This window comes from Girardinichthys multiradiatus, chromosome 17 (genome assembly GCF_021462225.1).
Source record: "Girardinichthys multiradiatus isolate DD_20200921_A chromosome 17, DD_fGirMul_XY1, whole genome shotgun sequence".
Taxonomy (NCBI): Eukaryota; Metazoa; Chordata; class Actinopteri; order Cyprinodontiformes; family Goodeidae; genus Girardinichthys; species Girardinichthys multiradiatus.
The window spans coordinates 13,620,090-13,640,443 of NC_061809.1; positions in this window are offsets into that span (position 1 = coordinate 13,620,090).

Consider the following 20,354-nt stretch of genomic DNA (forward strand, 5'->3'; position numbering starts at 1 on the left):
AAGACATGTGAAATAAAATCTGATTCATTAACAGTAATTACCCGAGTTCGTTAACATGTTTGAAGACAGAAGTTGTCTACCTCCACATGACAAAGGCTATGCAGAGGCCCGTCTTCATCGTAACTCTCTGATCTGCCATTATCCACTCAGCCACATCATTTCCACCACACTAAATTAATAAAATTGTGTGTTAGATATTAGCAAGGCAATAAAAGAATGAATATTTCATAACAAAGATTCAGACACTGTTATTACCAAGCCATTACATCAGCACAGCAAGCACAGACCAAATATAGGTGCCTCTTTTTTCATGTCGGGGGAGTCTTCTGATATTATTAGTTTCTGCCTTATACCCAAATTATTCTTGAATTTCCGATTGGCCTGAAGAAGAAAAGAATGCCTGGTCAAGGTTATAGAAATATTTAGCTAGTAGTTGTCCTCACTGTGGCGGCAGATTTTCTTCTATTGTGCTCACGCTTTTATCAATCAGTCAGTCCGTCTGTTTCTCCCCCATAAATCCCTCATATTCTCTTTCTGTTTCAATCTTCCATTTTTTCTTTTTCTGTGATCCTTTTTTTTGTATTTTTATTACCATTAATCTTTTTCGAGGGCACTGTGTAATCCATCTCCCCAGTCGAGAGGTATTCCCCGAGGGTAAATTACTCCAGAGGCCTTCCTGGCCCCGCACTGCATCAGATTGACCCTCAGCTTGTTTGCCATTTTGTATACTGCACTGTTTATTTAACAAGGAGCAGAGTGAGTGTGATTTCCAGGGATGGGTCCCTGTGATAGTAGCTTTGACATCCTGCCTGAGTAATGACCCTCATTATGGAGCCCCTGACAGCTCCCTGAAAGGCCTGATTTATGAATATGCTGGGACTGCAGCCCCACAAGCCTCCGCGCACCAGCCTCTGAGCATGGTCTTCCTCTCCTCTGTCAGCACCCACAGACTGTACATACATGAAGCGTGGGCGTTTGCACGCAGATAGTGCCTACACAGACACCAGAAAGTTAATGGCATATGCATATAAAAGAATGTGGCAATTTCTTAACCTCACCCTAGCTCATTTGTACACACCCATTCTCCCAAATGGTCTTTGAAAAAGTTTGGTTGGAGATTTTTATTGCAAAAATAAATTGCGTTAGGTAATTTCATACCGCAGTTTTTGGTAAGTGAGAGCGGTAAAAACTTGCAGATGGTGGCGTGTGCCAGGACTTCCACTGTCATTTTATTTTATTTTATGTCATCTTCTCTTATTGGTCAATTCTTTATAAACATTTCACAAACTCACCCCTCAAGGATCAACCCTATTCAATATTAACCCTTCTTAAATATCACACATATTATGAGATATCTGTATCTATAAATATTGCTTCTTTCTTTTTGCCCCAGCAGAATAAATTAAGTAACCACAAGAAAGAAACTAGGATCTGTGGGAGGCTCTGGGCTTGAGAACAAGATCGGGCCTACAGGAGGTCAGAAAGATGTGGAGGAAGAGGGGAGATGTCCTTCACCAATGCAGAAGGGGGGCAATAGAAGATGGGAGTGGAGAAATAAGTTGGGAAGAGAGACTGAGAGCTAGAAAGTGGGAGGGCCATATGAGGAATGGTGAGAAAAGGTGGGATATCCGCTGGATATGCATAAACAGGAGACAGAACAGGCAGGCGGGAACAACAGTGAACAGCAGCAGCAGATAAAGCTACATGAGCTTGTCAGAATCCAGCAGCTAGGGCAGTGATTTATGAGGATCCCCAGTCAAGACTTCCCTTTGAATCCAGCATCCAGCAGCCCTTTGTTCACAGCAACCCTCCTCTTTTTGTTTCTCCCCCAAAGGAAAACAAATATTGAATAAATCAAAATGTTGAACAGCACACCAACAGTGAATGATCAGGTTGAAAATGACACAACTTTAATCTTTCTTAAAGGAAAATATACAGAGGCTTGCAAAAGTATTTCTGCCTCTTTAACTGTCCCACATTTTGTCTTGTTAAAGTAACAACTGTCAATGTAATTTATAAGGATTTTAAAACTGGCAAGCAATAAGTACTGCATAATTGTGAATAAAAAGAACTTGATACAGGTTGTAAACATTTTTTTTATGAAAAAATCTCTAATGTGTGGTTTTTATTTGTAATTAGCCACTTTAATCTGATGCCCCTAAATGAAATCTAATGCAATCGACATCCTTCAAATTTAATGATTCTTAAGTCATAAATAGATTTGTGAATAAAGTCCATGTGTGGCCATTTGCAAACAAACACCACCCTGAAGAATAAGAAACACATCAGACAGACCATGGATAAAGTTGCAAAAATGTCAGAAGCAGGGTACATGCCAACTTTAATCATCTTCTGGAGTACAGGTTAATAAATCATCCTAAACCTGAGAGTATGGCCCAACCACAAACCTCCAAAGACATGCCTGTTCACCTAAATTGGCAAGCTGCAGAATGAGAGGAGTATTTTGAAATTCAGGGACCAATGGTTAATCTGGAGGAGAGACAAAGATCCACAGCTCAAGTGGAACAATCTGTTTACAGGGCAACTATTAGCCGTTCAGCCCATTAATCTCGCCTTTATGGCAAAGTAACAAGAAGAAATCTATAAAAAGGACAAAGCAAAGTGTAGAATGAGGTTTGTTCAAATAAGACCAACACAAGCAGTTTGGCCTACAGGTCCTTCTCAAAATATTAGCATATTGTGATAAAGTTAATTATTTTCCATAATGTCGTGATGAAAATTTAACATTCATATATTTTAGATTCATTGCACACTAACTGAAATATTTCAGGTCTTTTATTGTCTTAATACGGATGATTTTGGCATACAGCTCATGAAAACCCAAAATTCCTATCTCACAAAATTAGCATATTTCATCCAACCAATAAAAGAAAAGTGTTTTTAATACAAAAAACGTCAACCTTCAAATAATCATGTACAGTTATGCACTCAATACTTGGTCGGGAATCCTTTTGCAGAAATGACTGCTTCAATGCAGCGTGGCATGGAGGCAATCAGCCTGTGGCATTGCTGAGGTCTTATAGAGGCCCAGGATGCTTCGATAGCGGCCTTTAGCTCATCCAGAGTGTTGGGTCTTGAGTTTCTCAACGTTCTCTTCACAATATCCCACAAATTCTCTATGGGGTTCAGGTCAGGAGAGTTGGCAGGCCAATTGAGCACAGTGATACCATGGTCAGTAAACCATTTACCAGTGGTTTTGGCACTGTGAGCAGGTGCCAGGTCGTGCTGAAAAATGAAATCTTCATCTCCATAAAGCTTTTCAGCAGATGGAAGCATGAAGTGCTCCAAAATCTCCTGATAGCTAGCTGCATGGACCCTGCCCTTGATAAAACACAGTGGACCAACATCAGCAGCTGACACGGCACCCCAGACCATAACTGACTGTGGGTACTTGACACTGGACGTCTGGCATTTTGGCATTTCCTTCTCCCCAGTCTTCCTCCAGACTCTGGCACCTTGATTTCCGAATGACATGCAGAATTTGATTTCATCCGAAAAAAGTACTTTGGACCACTGAGCAACAGTCCAGTGCTGCTTCTCTGTAGCCCAGGTCAGGCGCTTCTGCCGCTGTTTCTGGTTCAAAAGTGGCTTGACCTGGGGAATGCGGCACCTGTAGCCCATTTCCTGCACACGCCTGTGCACGGTGGCTCTGGATGTTTCTACTCCAGACTCAGTCCACTGCTTCCGCAGGTCCCCCAAGGTCTGGAATCGGCCCTTCTCCACAATCTTCCTCAGGGTCCGGTCACCTCTTCTCGTTGTGCAGCGTTTTCTGCCACACTTTTTCCTTCCCACAAACTTCCCACTGAGGTGCCTTGATACAGCACTCTGGGAACAGCCTATTCGTTCAGAAATTTCTTTCTGTGTCTTACCCTCTTGCTTGAGGGTGTCAATAGTGGCCTTCTGGACAGCAGTCAGGTCGGCAGTCTTACCCATGATTGGGGTTTTGAGTGATGAACCAGGCTGGGAGTTTTAAAGGCCTCAGGAATCTTTTGCAGGTGTTTAGAGTTAACTCGTTGATTCAGATGATTAGGTTCATAGCTCGTTTAGAGACCCTTTTAATGATATGCTAATTTTGTGAGATAGGAATTTTGGGTTTTCATGAGCTGTATGCCAAAATCATCCGTATTAAGACAATAAAAGACCTGAAATATTTCAGTTAGTGTGCAATGAATCTAAAATATATGAATGTTAAATTTTCATCATGACATTATGGAAAATAATGAACTTTATCACAATATGCTAATATTTTGAGAAGGACCTGTATATGCAAAACTCTACATGTGCAGCAAAACTGGCACTGTGCATCACTCTGTACCAACCACCCCCACTGTTAAACATGGTGCTGGCAGCATGGTGCTGTGGGCATCAGCAGGGACAGGAAAACTGATCAAATAGCTGGAGTTAAATACTGGGCAGTTATGGAAGAAAAATTATTAAAGTCTACAAACACTTGAGAGTTGGACACCTGAGGTTCACCTTGCAGTAGAACGATCACTCTAAACATACAGTCAGTCACTTACAGTAGGTCTCATTGTTGCAAAATGAGACCTACTGTCATCTGATGTATGCTTGGCTCTTTATGATGATAGTCATGTATGTTGAAATGGCCACTATATTGGAAATGACAATCCATTCAACGGGGTAAATGTTTACACCGTGATCGTAAGCTTAAATCAAAGCAACAGTTTAAAACTCAAAGCCATGCTTTGAAAGAATGCCTCAACAGCACATTATATTTACTGTGCATTTAACATGATGGGACTGATGTTGCAGTTTGATTTATTCATGATATTACTCATTTGAACTCAGAAATTTTTTTTCTACTGTGGATGGACCTTTGACATATTGACTGGTCTTGTGGGACAGATGAAGGATGGCGCCCACTTAATGTTTTGTCTCAGTTTTTCAGATTGCTTGATATAAGCAACAAGTTTCGGTTTGAGGTTACAGATTTGCTGGGGAATATTGACTTCAATTTGTGGTGGTGCTGGTCATGAATGTGGTTTGTCTTTCTGAGAGTTGGCTTTCATGGGGAGGGTCACTAACTGATTCGACACTTGGATATGCATGTACACACACACACATCTCATTTCATGCACTGCATTAAAAAGCCCCGGATAAAAGGTAAGGAATGTGCTTTATTAACTTTAAATATGCATGATATTTCATAAGGGAAAGTGCAGTGCAGCATCACAAATTTCCAAAAGCTTGACTACTTATTTCTTTTTTTTTTCTCTCCTTAAAAACTGTAAATAATTAAAAGCGTTGAGCAGAGGATAGATAAGGCTGGGAGAGAAACGAGTGGGAAACAGTCAAAAATACTAAAATTTATATATAAACAGTGACCCCGATGCCCTCAGATGTCAAATCAGAAAGTTACAATTCACACTTAACTTTGTTTTTCCTTTCCTTGCTCAGCTCAACAACTGCACCATGCTCCGAAATGCCTTTTGCCTTTATCTTTTTGTAATACATGTACCTCCCAGCAAATGTCTGCCTGTTAATTTTGATGATTACAGCTTACAGCCAAGGGAAACCCAAAATTCCTCAGAAAATGATGATATTGCATAAGACCAATTAGAATAATTTGTAATAAGAGGTATGTGACATAATTTACAGTGCCTTGCGAAAGTACTCGGCCCCCTTGAACTGGTCAACCTCTCGCCACATTTCAGGCTTCAAACATAAAAATATAAATGAATTTTTTGTGAAAAATCAACAACAAGTGGGACACAATCGTGAAGTGGAATGAAATTTATTGGATGTGTCAAACTTGTTTAACAAATAAAAAACTGAAAGTGGGGCGTGCAATATTATTTGGCCCCCTTGCGTTAATACTTTGTAGCGCCACCCTTTGCTGCAATTACAGCTGCAAGTTGCTTGGGGTATGTCTCTATCAGTTTTGCACATCGAGAGACTGAAATTCTTGCCCATTCTTCCTTGCAAAACAGCTCAAGCTCAGTGAGGTTGGATGGAGAGCGTTCGTGAACAGCAGTCTTCAGCTCTTTCCTGTGGGGGAAAGGGAGAGTGTCAGTGTGGTTTCCGGGCTTTGTTAACAAGGCTGGTGGCAGATGGGAAAAAACTGTTCTTGTGGCGTGAGGTTTTGGTCCGGATAGACCGCAGCCTCCTGCCAGAGGGGAGAGTTTCAAAGAGTCTGTGACCAGGGTGGGAGGGATCAGCCAGAATCTTCCCTGCCCGCTTCAGGGTCCTGGAGGTGTACAGTTCCTGGAGCGACAGTAGACTGCAGCCAATCACCTTCTCAGCAGACCGAATGACACGCTGCAGCCTGCCCTTATCCTTGGCTGTAGCAGCGGCGTACCAGATGGTGATGGAGGAGGTGAGGATGGACTCAATGATGGCTGTGTAGAAGTGCACCATCATAGTCTTTGGCAGGTTGAATTTCTTCAGCTGCCGCAGGAAGAACATCCTCTGCTGGGCTTTCTTGATGAGGGAGCTGATGTTTGGCTCCCACTTGAGATCCTGGGAGATGATGGTTCCCAGGAAGCGGAAAGATTCCACAGTGTCAATTGTGGAGTCACAGAGGGTGATGGGGGCAGGTGGGGCTGGGTTCTGCCTGAAGTCCACAACCATCTCCACTGTCTTTAGAGCGTTGAGCTCAAGGTTGTTCTGGCTGCACCAGTCCAACAGATGGTCCACCTCCCATCTGTACGCGGACTCGTCACCATCAGAGATGAGTCCGATCAGGGTGGTGTCGTCCGCAAACTTCAGAAGCTTGACAGACTGGTGACTGGAGGTGCAGCTGTTGGTGTACAGGGAGAAGAGCAGAGGAGAGAGAACACAGCCTTGGGGGGAACCGGTGCTGATGGTCAGGGAGTCAGAGACGTGCTTCCCCAGCCTCACGCGCTGCTTCCTGTCAGACAGGAAGTCAGTTATCCACCTACAGGTGGAGTCGGGCACACTCAGCTGGGAGAGTTTCTCCTGGAGCAGAGCTGGGACGATGGTGTTGAAGGCAGAGCTGAAATCCACAAACAGGATCCTGGCATAGGTTCCTGTGGAGTCCAGGTGCCGGAGGATGAAGTGAAGGGCTAGGTTGACTGCACGACTTTACGATTGTGTCCCACTTGTTGTTGATTCTTCACAAAAAATTTTTATTTTATATCTTTATGTTTGAAGCCTGAAATGTGGCAAGAGGTTGAAAAGTTCAAGGGGGCCAAATACTTTCGCAAGGCATTGTACGTTTTAGGTCATGCACAGTGTCGCTTGCAGTATATACTTTTCCCTCCCTCACTTTTTTCCTCCTTTCCATTATTATACTCAGTTGCGGTTCTCTCAGTACTGTGTGAACAAATTGTTTTATTATTAATAACCGTTTTGACTTAAGTCATGAACATAACATGAAGACATTTGTCTGAAAAAATATATAAAAATTTGGTCTTATGTAATAATGTCATTTTTTGGGAAATGTAATTTTGGGGGGGGGGGGGGGGGGGGGTAGTAGCTGTAAACCATAACCCAAATTGACAGAAAAACACTTTTTTACACTTCTTATTGAATAAAAAATAAAGACTTGTTAATGTGAGATGCAAATGCATTTTACTTTGAAAGGATCTTGGATATTGTTGATAAATGACACTTAAACCTCTGATTGAAGTCTGATTTTTTTACAGCCTTACGGATTGAACTACAAGCCCACATCCGGTTTTAATCCAAAAAAGCTCCACATTGACACTGTGACACCCTCTCTTATTAGTATATTGATTTCCTTTTCACTCCACATTTTCAGTCGGAGAGTGAAAGAGCTTAGCTTTCTATTGCTCCAGGCTCACACGAAGAGGCTTAGCCTTATTAGCAAATGGGGATTCTGCAAACATGACAACTGCACACCCAGCATAACTCCCTTGGTGATATAAATAGATAAATACATAAATACATAAACAGGCTGTGAAAGGCTGATTGCATTAGTCCCATCTGGTTTAGAGCAATCCGTGGCTGAAAATGAAATCAGTTATGCTTTTGCTGCCAAGAGCTGTCACAATAGCCCGCTTTCAAATGATATTTTGCAGCTGTAAATGTGCTGTGCAAAATTGTTTTTAGATCATTGCATGTTATTTGTCCCCTTCATCTCCCGCTGCAGAAGCATTTGTTCGCTGTGATTATATAAGCCAACTGAATGATATTTAAATGAATAAACATACACTATTTACCCAGCATCAGTGCCTTGTCATGTTGGCTGCATCATGCCTAATGGCCTTCTACACTGCTATTATTTTTCTGGGACTTATTTCATCATGTGTCTGCTGTTTATTCTCCCAACCTCCCCCAACTCCAAGCCCTGCCGTGATTCACTTTTCAGTGACGCATTGTGGCTCGGTGAATTTTCCCTTTCAAAACGGAGGAGCAGAGGACAATCCCATCACTAGCTGTCCATCATCCCTTTCCCACAATGATGTATTAATAGCACTGGAAGACAATGTGTCAAGTCTCTATTAAGGTGCAATTATTTGTCTTTTGATTTTCTTTAACTTTTACCTGTGGTAAAGATATGGAAAGAGCATTAAAATAAATGAATTTTCTCTTGCGGTTTCATAATTTCACTATGAAAAGTTTTAGAGCAATCCTAAAACCTTTGAGTACAGTGTCAATTGCATTGGTATTCCTTACTGTCAATACTAAGTACAACCCTCTTTTGCCAGTAAGATTCCAATACTGTTTATACTTGAACACTATTGTTTGACCAAATGAATGTGTCACCTTTAGGCGTCTGGAATTTGTTATTTAATCTTTCCTGAAATCTTGGCTGAGTTCTGTTTTCCCTTGATAACACAAGGAAGCAGTATGATTGAGGTGTTGCCTTAAAATAAAGAAACGTGTTTGCCTCCAAAAGCTTAAAGTGCCATGACATCATCATCAGGGCTTTCCAAAATCATTTAAAGGCATACTGATCTTGGTGTATGTTAACTTCTGAATTTTAAGAAAATAATAAATGGTAAAGAAATTGTCGGATTCACTGTCAGTGGGAAAAATATTATGTATTTTTATGCAATATATATAAATATCTGGTTTTATCTGTGCATGCATAGTTATACCTGCTTGTGAACCTTCTATGTCTCTTCTTACATTTTAAATCAAAGCAGACGCAAATCGGTATTTGTAAATGAACAATAAGAGGAAAAAGGATTTTCTGAGAGATGGAAGACTCATTTATCACATTGTGAGTTTGGATTTTGCAAAGTTCTGCTCTGCTTTTTTTATCCCCTGTATCCTGTCCATACACCCTCACTTTAAAATGCAAGTACACCGCGAGGCTTAATCTAATCTTAGGATTTTGTCTTACATCACTCTAAACAGGCTGACAAGCCTATTCCCATTTACGTTGCTATTTCCCCTCGTTCCATGCAACCCCGAAAATGATGACGGAAAAAAGGAAACATTCATGCTTCAAAACCCATCTAAACCCATCTCCCTGAATCTGCTAAATTACTAGAGTTCAGGCTTCATTGTTTGTGTTTCATGCTACGGCGGCAAGCAGGCGTGCTGCCATTCTTTGCTGCTTGACTGGGCAGATTATAGCCAGGTATCAGCCGCAGCAAAGAAAGCGGATTACTTGTGTCCAAATAGAGTTGTCAGTATGGAAACTTGAGATGCAATCATTTCCAGGGGAGGGGTAATTATGGAGGATCAAACCCACCTTACTGTCAGACACTGGTGCAAGATGAGACAATCGCTCACTAATGAAGGATTTTACATGTGTGGGGTGAGCAAAGGTACTCTTGCTTAGCTCCAAAATGCTCTCTTTCTGTTTCTCCTCTAGTTTTGTACTGGTCAGTCTTTTGATTTGCTTTTATCTTTGTACTTCCAGATAGTTCTTTTAAAAGATGAAAAGAGAAAGAAAAACTCGATAGCAGCTACTGATTTCTACTATTAGGTCTCCAAAAAAAAAACACCCTGAACAGATCAAGTGTAATGTTCAGTGCCGTTCATCTTTAAGAATAAGAGCATTGTAAGATCTTAATATCACCACACTAAGCTGTACAATGTAGTTCTGCAGTCACTAGTTTGTCTTTTCAAGAAAATACACATTTGTCAAGGATAATGTGCTTCACATTGGAGTTATAATCCAAGACCACAAAACCTGTTCTTTTGCATCAGCAGGTAATTAAAGACAACATATTTGAAATTTTTATATTTGAAAAAAAAAAAAAAAAAGCTAGACCAATTCCAGCCTCTTAAGGGCCTACAACAACATTTGACTGGGGCCTGTCAACAAATAAAGATCACCACCTCCAACTACTTCTCACTATCTTATCCATGTCCAAATATTCATCTATATCATCTAATATAATGCAAATTTATCTTCCAGTTTAGGTGACTGTACCATGTAGAAGGGTGGAGCGTAAACACAGGTACTTTAGGTTGTGTCCCAGGTGCTTTTAAACATTCTGTGGTCCAATCTCTTCTTAAAAAGAGCTACTTAGATCCTCATGTTCTGATGATGATCCTCAAGTTTTAGACCTCTTTCTAAGTTGCCTTTTCTTTCTAAAATCTTACAGAAGGTGGTTTATTTCCAACTGCTGGAGCATCTAAAGCTTCATGGGATTACTGAAACTTTTCAGTCTGATTTAAAATCGTATCACAGCACTACTCAGTCTTTTTAACTATCTGCGTTTAACTGCACACTCTGGAGATTCTGTTGTTTTAATCTTGGTGGATTTAAATAAAAACAAAACTATTAAACTATTAAGAGTAATACTTTAGAGTCCTACTACACTTATTTACAAATAAAAAAAAGGGAAAAATAATATTATTGTAGTTTGTTACTGCCATGTTGCAACCATAAACTTCAATGTGTTTTAAATGGGATTTCATGTGAGTTCAGCACACATTAGGATACATAATTGGGAAGTAAGACATGTTTCCTTTTTAATTTAAATTTTTTTTGCAAATGGAAAATGTGCAAAGTGCATTTGTTGCCAGATTTGATACCCCTAAATGAAATCCAGTGCAACCAGTTGCTGTCAGAAGTTGACTAATGAATGAAGTCAACCAGTGTGTAATTTAATCTCTATATAAATGCAGCTGTTCTGTAAGGGCGTCAGAGATTAAGAGAACAAATAGAGAGTTTTAGAACATTAGTGAACAAATAACATCAGCAGACATGGAATGGATGAAGTTGTAGAGACATTTAAAGCAGAGTAGGGTTATAAAACAATAGCTTCAACAAAAGCTTTAAACATCATAATGGAATGAGACCCAAACTGAACTACATGCAAAACCCCCAGTTTGGTGGAAACCTAATTTTGGACATAACCCTAAATACATAATCTCAATGTCGACACATGGTGGTGGTAGCTCAATGCTGTGGGATCCATTTCTTCAGCAGGATCAGTGGTCGTAGTTGACGGGGCGATGGAAGAAGCTTAAATATGGGACAAACTTCTAAGAAAACCTGTTAAAGGACACAACCGACTTGAGATGTGGGCAGAGATTCACCTTATATCAGAACTACAACCCTAAACCTATAATCAGAGCTACAATGGACTGGTTTAGATCAAAGCATTTTGATGAGTCAAAGTCCAGACTGAAATTCAACTGAAATCGAATCTGACTCAGCTTGAGCAATTCTGCTAAATGTTTTCTTGCAAAGCTGGCAGACACAAACCCCAAAAGACTTACACAAATGCATGCCGCACGTGTCTGATTTTCAATTTGCTAAATCTTTTGTAAAAAAAAAATAATTAATACATTTCTCTTTTTTGATTTATTTCATAATTATGCACTATTTTGTGTTGATTTATCAGAAAATCCAAGTAAAATTAAAATGTTCTACTGAAAAACATTCTAAGCCTTGTTTGATATAAAACAAAACATATCTAATATAACATTTTCTGACTCTCTGACAACAGTTAGTTGGTTTTTTTTCTTCTTTTCTGTGACATGTTCCATCAGAACTAAGGTGATTGTATGTCATTGCAAATTATCCCAGCCATTTTCTCTGTGTCTGACTTCTTTTTGCCCTTTGGCTTCAACCTTGACCACGATCCTCCGGCTTCATAAAAACAGAACACGAAAAACCAAGATAAAAGCACAACTACTTCCCTCCAAACACATCTGCTTGAACACACCCGGACACATGCACGCTCAGGCTCTAAACGAGCGAATCTGTTTTATTATGACAAGCTTGTGCATTGTTCAGCCTACCAAAAGCCAATCACTCATATTCCCCGCTAAATACCTCTCCCTCCCGATGGCTTCACTTGGCGCTCGGTCGAAAAGGTCACACAATTAAATGGCTAAGGCCTTCTGTTCATGTCACAGAATGGTGATGTATCACTCCAGGCTGGCTGTACGCGTACCTGACACACTGTGAGCATGAATATGATTTCAGAGATCATTAAAAATTTAACAGCGTGACCTAATTACCCGAGCTCCCTATTCAGATTCCGAGCAGTAAGTGAACTGGAGAGAGGAGAAGAAGAAGAAGAAGAAGGGAGGAGGATGAGGATTTCTGTATGGCAGGCTGAGCCTCATCTGGAATCAATTATAATTACTTTATGTTGCTACTTTGTCAATCAATATAAAACGAGTCATAATAGATTGGTCAGGTGTCTCCTTCTGTACTTGTAGCTTTGAAGAACTGTTGTTTGCATGTTTGCATTTAAGTGGATGAGCTTTGTGAGTCACATTTATCTTAAAGTGAGTCTATTTAGATTTTATAGTGGCGGCCATGCTCCATAAAGGCATCGAGAGATTACACATCTGCATAGACAACATAAACCATTCTTGTTTTCATTCAAATCCACTTCCTCCTAGGCTTCCTGACTTTTTTTGCTATATTGATTTCTCCATACGGAGTCACAAACAAGGCGGATAACCATTATCTGCTGTTACAAAGCGTTTCAGGAATCGTTGACTGAAGTCATAAAAAACCTGGGGCTTTTCATGTCTCCCTCCCCATCAATTTAACGCTTGGGAGAATGAATTGCAGATCAATTGGCTTTACCCCTGGGCAGACTTAATGAGCAAGCAAAACAAGGAGGCCCGTTGTTGGCCTTTTTCACACTTCATAGTTTTCCGGTAGCACAGAACCGATGATGATGAAGTAGTACAAGTGGGAGGAGGAGGATTAGAAAACGAGGCAATGATTTCCAGTTTCCTGCCCTCTCTCGACCCTTTTGAATGCTGTTCGGAAGGAGATGCTTCCTTAACCAAAGATGATTTAAGGGATCTCATTTTTCACACTTGACCTGCATTTGCATGACAACACAAAACCTCATTGTGGGCTTTTGTCCGGCAATATGGGTGACAAATAACTTTAGTAATTTTGCTCGCAGGGAATACGCCGTATTACTTATTGTTTAAGGTGATTATATAACTTTTGCCTCATGTTTTGCACTACAGGGATTTTATTGAGGTGATTACACTAAAAGTAAGTATTGTAAAGCTTTAGTAGGTCTACAAGCTCGGGCAAAAGTCATATATTTCTGTTGAATTTCATGTGCCGTTTAACTAGATAATCTGAACTGAAACTATCTGTGTAATTATGCTGCTATAGCCTTAGGCTGCTGGAGGACATAAAGACCACTTTCACCCCCTTCGCTACATTCTCACACTACTCTACAATTTTGCATTATTTGCTGTTATTTCAGCTTTTAACTTTGTTCTCTCTTTTCTCTTCCTAGAAGCTACACCTGGCCTGACTCTGTGTCTACCTGTGACACCTTTCTGGAGAGGGGCATCGTCCGAGCTTCTGCTGGCAACAACTTAATGCTCACCCTCTACCGATGATCCACATGGCCCTGTCTTTTAGTGTTTAACACTTTCTCTCTCCTAGACACGGCGATTGACTGAGCTTAACTGTAACAAACTCTATGTGCTCTCTTTCAGACTCTAACCTTGAAAACTGGCTCAGAGTTTATCTGTTCTTTATTTCTAGGTGAAACAACTAAAGGAGCTCCATCCATCAACATTTACTTTTCCTTCCCATAGAAAGTACTCCTGGATCAATGCTTCTGTGTTCTCTTTGTGTCTCTGCTCTGTTCTCTCAAACCCCCTGTCGGTCGTGGCAGATGGCCGCTCACACTGAGCCTGGTTCTGCTGGAGGTTTCTTCCTTTTAAAAGGGAGTTTTTCCTCTCCGTTGTCGCTACATGCATGCTCTGTATGAGGGATTGCTGCAAAGTCAACACCAGTGACTGTCCACTGTCTCTACATGCTCATCCAGGAGGAGTGAATGCTGCAAGTCACTGACTGGATGCAATCTGCTGGGTTTCCTTAGATTGAAAAACCTTTTATCCAATTTGAATAAAAAGCTAACTCCGACTGCACTGTTCAATGGTTAGGATTAATTGGAATGTATGTACCTGACTGTTGTGAAGTGCCTTGAGACGACATGTGTTGTGAATTGGCGTTATATAAATAAAACTGAATTGAATTGAATTAACGAACAAACAGCATTGAGACCAGTAACAATATCAGAGTACTGTTCAATCCAACATCTAAAATGACACAACTACAAACCAAGTAAGACATGATGGTCTACCTCAATTGACAGCAGGTCAAGGAGAGCATTGATCTTAGAAGCAGTTAAGAGAATCGTGGCAAATCTACAGAGGTCCACAGCTCAGACTTGTTGCAAGAGATTAACAGAACACCTATTAGTTGTGAACTCCACATCTCTGGCCTTTATGGAAGAGTGGCAAGAGGAAAGCCAGTGTTAAAAGAAAGCCAACAGAAGCCATATTTGCAACCTGCAACAAGCCATGCAGGGGCCAGTAAATATGTGACAGAAGCTTTGCTCAAATGAAACTTTTTGGATGACGTGCAAAATGCTGTGTAAGTCGGAAAACAAAATCTTCACATTACCCTGATAAAGCACGTCCACAGTGAAACATAATCATGGCCAGCATCCTGCTGTGGGGATGACTTTTTATAGCAGAAATGGGGAAGCTGGTCATTCAAAAGCTATAGATGGAGTTATACAAAGTACAAAACTAAAAGAAAACCTGCAAGAGGCTGCAAAAGACTTGAGACTAAACATGAGATTCAGGACAGCGAAACTAAACATTCAGATCTCCAATAAAATGGGTTTAAGCGAAGCATATGTTGCATGTAAAGGACCCAATCAAGTAAATCTGACTCAGAATCTGTGGCAGGACTGCAAAATAACTGTTCTTAATCCAACCTGACAGTTTGGCAAAAAATAGTCAAAGCTGGAAGAAACATGCCCCAAAAGCCTTTGCAGCTGTAATTGCAACGTAGGTGGTATAATACGAAGTATTTGACGCAGTGGGGCTGAATACAAATGCATGCCACATATTAACGATTTTTATTTGGAAACTATTTTTGGCCTAAAATTCCAATAAGATACAAAACAATTGTGGTTTTAATGTGACAAAATTAAGGCGCTGTACAGTCCCTCCTGTTTATAACATTGCTTCGTACTTCGCACAGTGATCATCACTGTTCCACTGATTTTTAATTTCGATTATAACCTCGCTTTGTACCTGGCAGGACCTTAAAGGCCTGACTGATGTATTTGAATCACTCTCCCCTGGTTTTTACTCTAGCAATTCACATTATATACATTTACACTCTGCCCACCTGGAATCAATAAAGCATTTCACTCTGTGTTGTAATCAGATGGCACAGCAAATCTTTTAATCGCCGTCAATAACCAGAAAAAGGCACCTGCATTATGCAGCTGACAGTTCATGTCTGTCTAGCAGACTTTCTCTTTAAAAACCACAAGACCTAATGGCAGAACACAGATTTCTCTTATCTTGTCTTTCCAGTGGTTCTTCAGGTTCACCTATATGTCACAAAAGTTTAAAAAGGCTTTACAGTTTTACTTGGGTTACTGGTTAAATTAGGAGGTATCAGAGGGTAGCGCCTTAGTGTTGTTGGTTTAGGTAAGTGGGTGGCCCATACATTTACATACATACACACTAAAAAAAGACTGAAAAACTTCCTCAACTGATGTCTAAAAATGGACATGGAACTGTCTTCTTCAGTTATTTAGGAAAACTTTAGGCATTACCAAAAGGCAAAAAATAAAATATAAACAAACAAATGAATAGCAGTCAGCAATAATGTTTTTAGTCCTGATTTAAATGAGCCAACAATTGGTGCACATCTCAAGTTTTCAGGTAGTTATATTGTTTTGTTCTGGTCCTGGGAACTCTGAGTGAGCACAGATGACCTGAGGGTTTGGATCAATTTACTAGTAGTGCGCTGATCCTGAAAATAAAAAAAAATTAAAACAAAATAAGAAAAATAAGAAAAAATATATTTACCAATATTTTAGACAACAAAAATCATAAAAGTGAAAAAATGGGCACAAAACTTAAGCACAACTAAATTGAAATTGACACAATGTTTCAGAAAATGTAATTACCAAAGAAGCAAGATATACAGGGGTTGGACAATGAAACTGAAACACCACAATAATTTATTAGTATGGCGTAGGGCCTCCTTTTGCGGCCAATACAGCCTCAATTCGTCTTGGGAATGACATATACAAGTCCTGCACAGTGGTCAGAGGGATTTTAAACCATTCTTCTTGCAGGATAGTGGCCAGGTCACTAGTGATACTGGTGGAGGAAAACGTTTCCTGATTCACTCCTCCAAAACACCCCAAAGTGGCTCAATAATATTTAGATCTGGTGACTGTGCAGGCCATGGGAGATGTTCAACTTCACTTTCATGTTCATCAAATCAATCTTTCACCAGTCTTGCTGTGTGTATTGGTGCATTGTCATCCTGATACACGGCACCGCCTTCAGGATACAATGTTTGAACCATTGGATGCACATAGTCCTCAAGAATGGTTCGGTAGTCCTTGGCAGTGACGCGCCCATCTAGCACAAGTATTGGGCCAAGGGAATGCCATGATATGACAGCCCAACCATCACTTATCCACCCCCATGCTTCACTCTGGGCATGCAACAGTCTGGGTGGTACGCTTCTTTGGGGCTTCTCCACACCGTAACTCTCTCGGATGTGCGGAAAACAGTAAAGGTGGACTCATCAGAGAACAATACATGTTTCACATTGTCCACAGCCCAAGATTTGCACTCCTTGCACCATTGAAACCAACGTTTAGCATTGGCATGAGTGACCAAAGGTTTGGCTATAGCAGCCCGGCCGTGTATATTGATCCTGTGGAGCTCCCAACGGACAGTTCTGGTGGAAACAGGAGAGTTGAGGTGCACATTTAATTCTGCCGTGATTTGGGCAGCCGTGGTTTTGTATTTTTTGGAAACAATCCGGGTTAGCACCCGAACATCCCTTTCAGACAGCTTCCTCTTGGGTCCACAGTTAATCCTGTTGGATGTGGTTCGTCCTTCTTGGTGGTATGCTGACATTACCCTGGATACCGTGGCTCTTGATACATCACAAAGACTTGCTGTCTTGGTCACAGATGCACCAGCAAGAAGTGCACCAACAATTTGTCCTCTTTTGAACTCTGGTATGTCACCCATAATGTTGTGTGCATTTCAATATTTTGAGCAAAACTGTGCTCTCACCCTGCTAATTGAACCTTCTACCTCTGCTTTTACTGGTGCAATGTGCAATCAATGAAGACTGGCTACCAGGCTGGTCCAATTTAGCCATGAAACCTCCCACACTAAAATGACAGGTGTTTCAGTTTCATTGTCCAACCCCTGTATATGAAAACACAATATAGTCACATAATCTGGATATTACAAAATAATTCTAAGCAAATTAGAAAAGACAAAGCCCTGCTATTCAGGAAAAATGACAATATTTCATCAAATCAAAGAACATTTCTTAAATTGAGAAAGACAGAAAACATAACTTAAAGTGAAAACTGCAAAGCAAAAATCATGTTTTACAACAAGAAAAGAAAGCGAAAAATCACAAACACAAAACAAAACATGAAACATGAAGGTTGAGGACAGAGAAGAAAACAAAAACACCACATTTCCTAAAATACAAAATAACCAAACAAACAGGATTTCAGAAAAATAAAATAATCAAAACTACTTTTCACATCTTTTTAAACTTGTTTCAATTTGTTTTAAAAAAAGATTTTATACTCTCAGCTGTTTGTCTTTCCTGAAATGCAATTTTTCCAAGTGTATTTCAAGCTCGTATTTTGGATTTATTCCATGTTAATTTAATTCCGGTAATGTTGTTCTGTGTTTTGATGTGCAATGTGAAATGTAACTCTTTTTTGGTTTCTTGATATTGTCCATCTACAAGTCCTCAAGTGGTTCTACATTCCTAATTTTTCTGGTTTGTCTTTCTTTCCTTATCTCTGTCATCTTATTGGCATCCAGAACCCACCATACATTGAGTTGCTGTACCAGATCTCAGAAGAAACCTGCTGGGTTTTCGAGCAGCTGATTGGAGGTCGGCATCTTCCAATGGCCTGAACTAGAGTTGACTTCAGAAAGATGAGAGGTATGAAGCAGAAACAGTCCAACAGCAGGGGGTGCACAGTTGAGGCACCAGTGAGGAGCGTTATGTTCAGCAGGAATATTCAGAGCTATATTGTAATTGCCCCACAATGTTTTAGACTTCGTGGTGAATATGTTTCCCTATTGTTCATGCAGATTTCATTATACCTACGGGGAAAGACGATGAAAAAAAGTCTCATTTATTGTACAAATCTGCAGTCATTGAAAAAGCACACTGTTCTGAATATGCAGAATGCACGTCAACAATTTGCTCATACCCTGCCATTAGTCTCGCCTTCTCCTGCTCTTATCCTGCTCTTATTACTCTTTATAAGAGAAAGGGAAATGAGCACCGGATGGATTGCAATTCATTGGAGTTCCATTGTATGCTGTAATATACACTATTAAGTGGCTGCATATAGAAATAAACCTTTGATTAAATGAATTTGAATCACAAAGAAACAGCAAGACCCCCTCCTCAAGCCTTCAGATAATAAGGATTGCTTTTTGACTTGGGGTACCTGCGCATGCTGACTTTTGACACCCGCCGTTTACAAGAGGGGTATTTCTGAGGACTCTCATATGGCGGCAACCCCTTAAATCAAGTTGACTGTAATAAAGTATAATGTTATATTCATTTTGTCATCATTACTGATTCCAGTGCACTAAAAGGCTTGTGGATTATAATGAATTTCAAATAAGTTCAGTGTGCTAATAGGAAATGACGAAGAGTTGTGCGGATTACTAATATTAGCTCGAGCTCTATGTTTCAAAGACTACACAAGAAAAAACTACCTTTTTTTTTTGTGACTGTGTTTCAAGTTGTTCTTTGATTCTCCCCCAATTATTCGCTGTCAATAAGCGTCTGGTGATAAACCTGCAGCCTTGTTCTGCATCTGTTTATTTATGTTATCCAAATCATGCAGCCTGCAGCATGCAAGAATAAAGAGCGTCGGCAGACGTTACTCGAAAAGCAAGAGAAGATATGATTGAAATGAGGACAAAATAAGATAAATAACAATGGCTCGGGCTGCTTAAGAAACCCCGTCACTCTATACATAGAATTCAAGAGATGTATTTATCCGAGGAAGGCGTGCAAATCTACCCGAGTATCTCGACTGTTTGCATAATAGATTAGAAATTAGCATTTTTGTTCATTTTCCATGTATGCAGAGTGCCTGGAAGAATAACACACCATGCATATCAGATCAGCCTGCCTACGATTTTGCGCAGTATATTATTTGACAATCTAAAATGTGTAATTTGCATGAAATTGCTTAATTAAAACACAGTCACTGGGGGTATTAATTTCTTTGTCTGACAGTGGAGTGTAGTGAGGGGAGAGCAGGGGAGATGTAAAAACGCTGTCAGATAGCGCTGTCACAGAGGCAAAGAGGAAATTCTGCCACGTTTTTTTTTTTTTTTAAACCCCTTTTCCTAACGGCACCCAGCGATGAGAGAGGATAACGCCTGCCTAGCTAATTTGGGTTATGGTGGTAAACGGAGGCCACTGCACTAGAAAGATACCAAAGGAAAGAAGGGACAAGGATGAGAGATACAGTAGCAAGAGAATGAAGGAAAAACGAGCTGCTTTTGTGCCATGGTATCATTATTTTCTCTGGGAGGGGGGACTTCCATACCATAGTCTTAGGCTTGAAGATCAGTTTTTGATGTCAGAGTCATATGATTTTCCCGTAACTGCAAGCTTTTTAGAGATGCACCGATTAAAGATTTGAGGCTGGTTTCCGATCTGCATAATTTGTAATGCATCGACATGCAGATACCGATTCCAGCCCAGTCCTGTTTGTCATTGTTTTTGCTTTTCCGTGTTACTGAAATGTCCTCCTCAGGTCCTCAAACAAGTTTTAATATCACACATAAATAACCTGTGCCAATAGAATAAATACACAGTTTCCAAAAATTATTTTTACTTTTTGAAGTAATGATCTTTT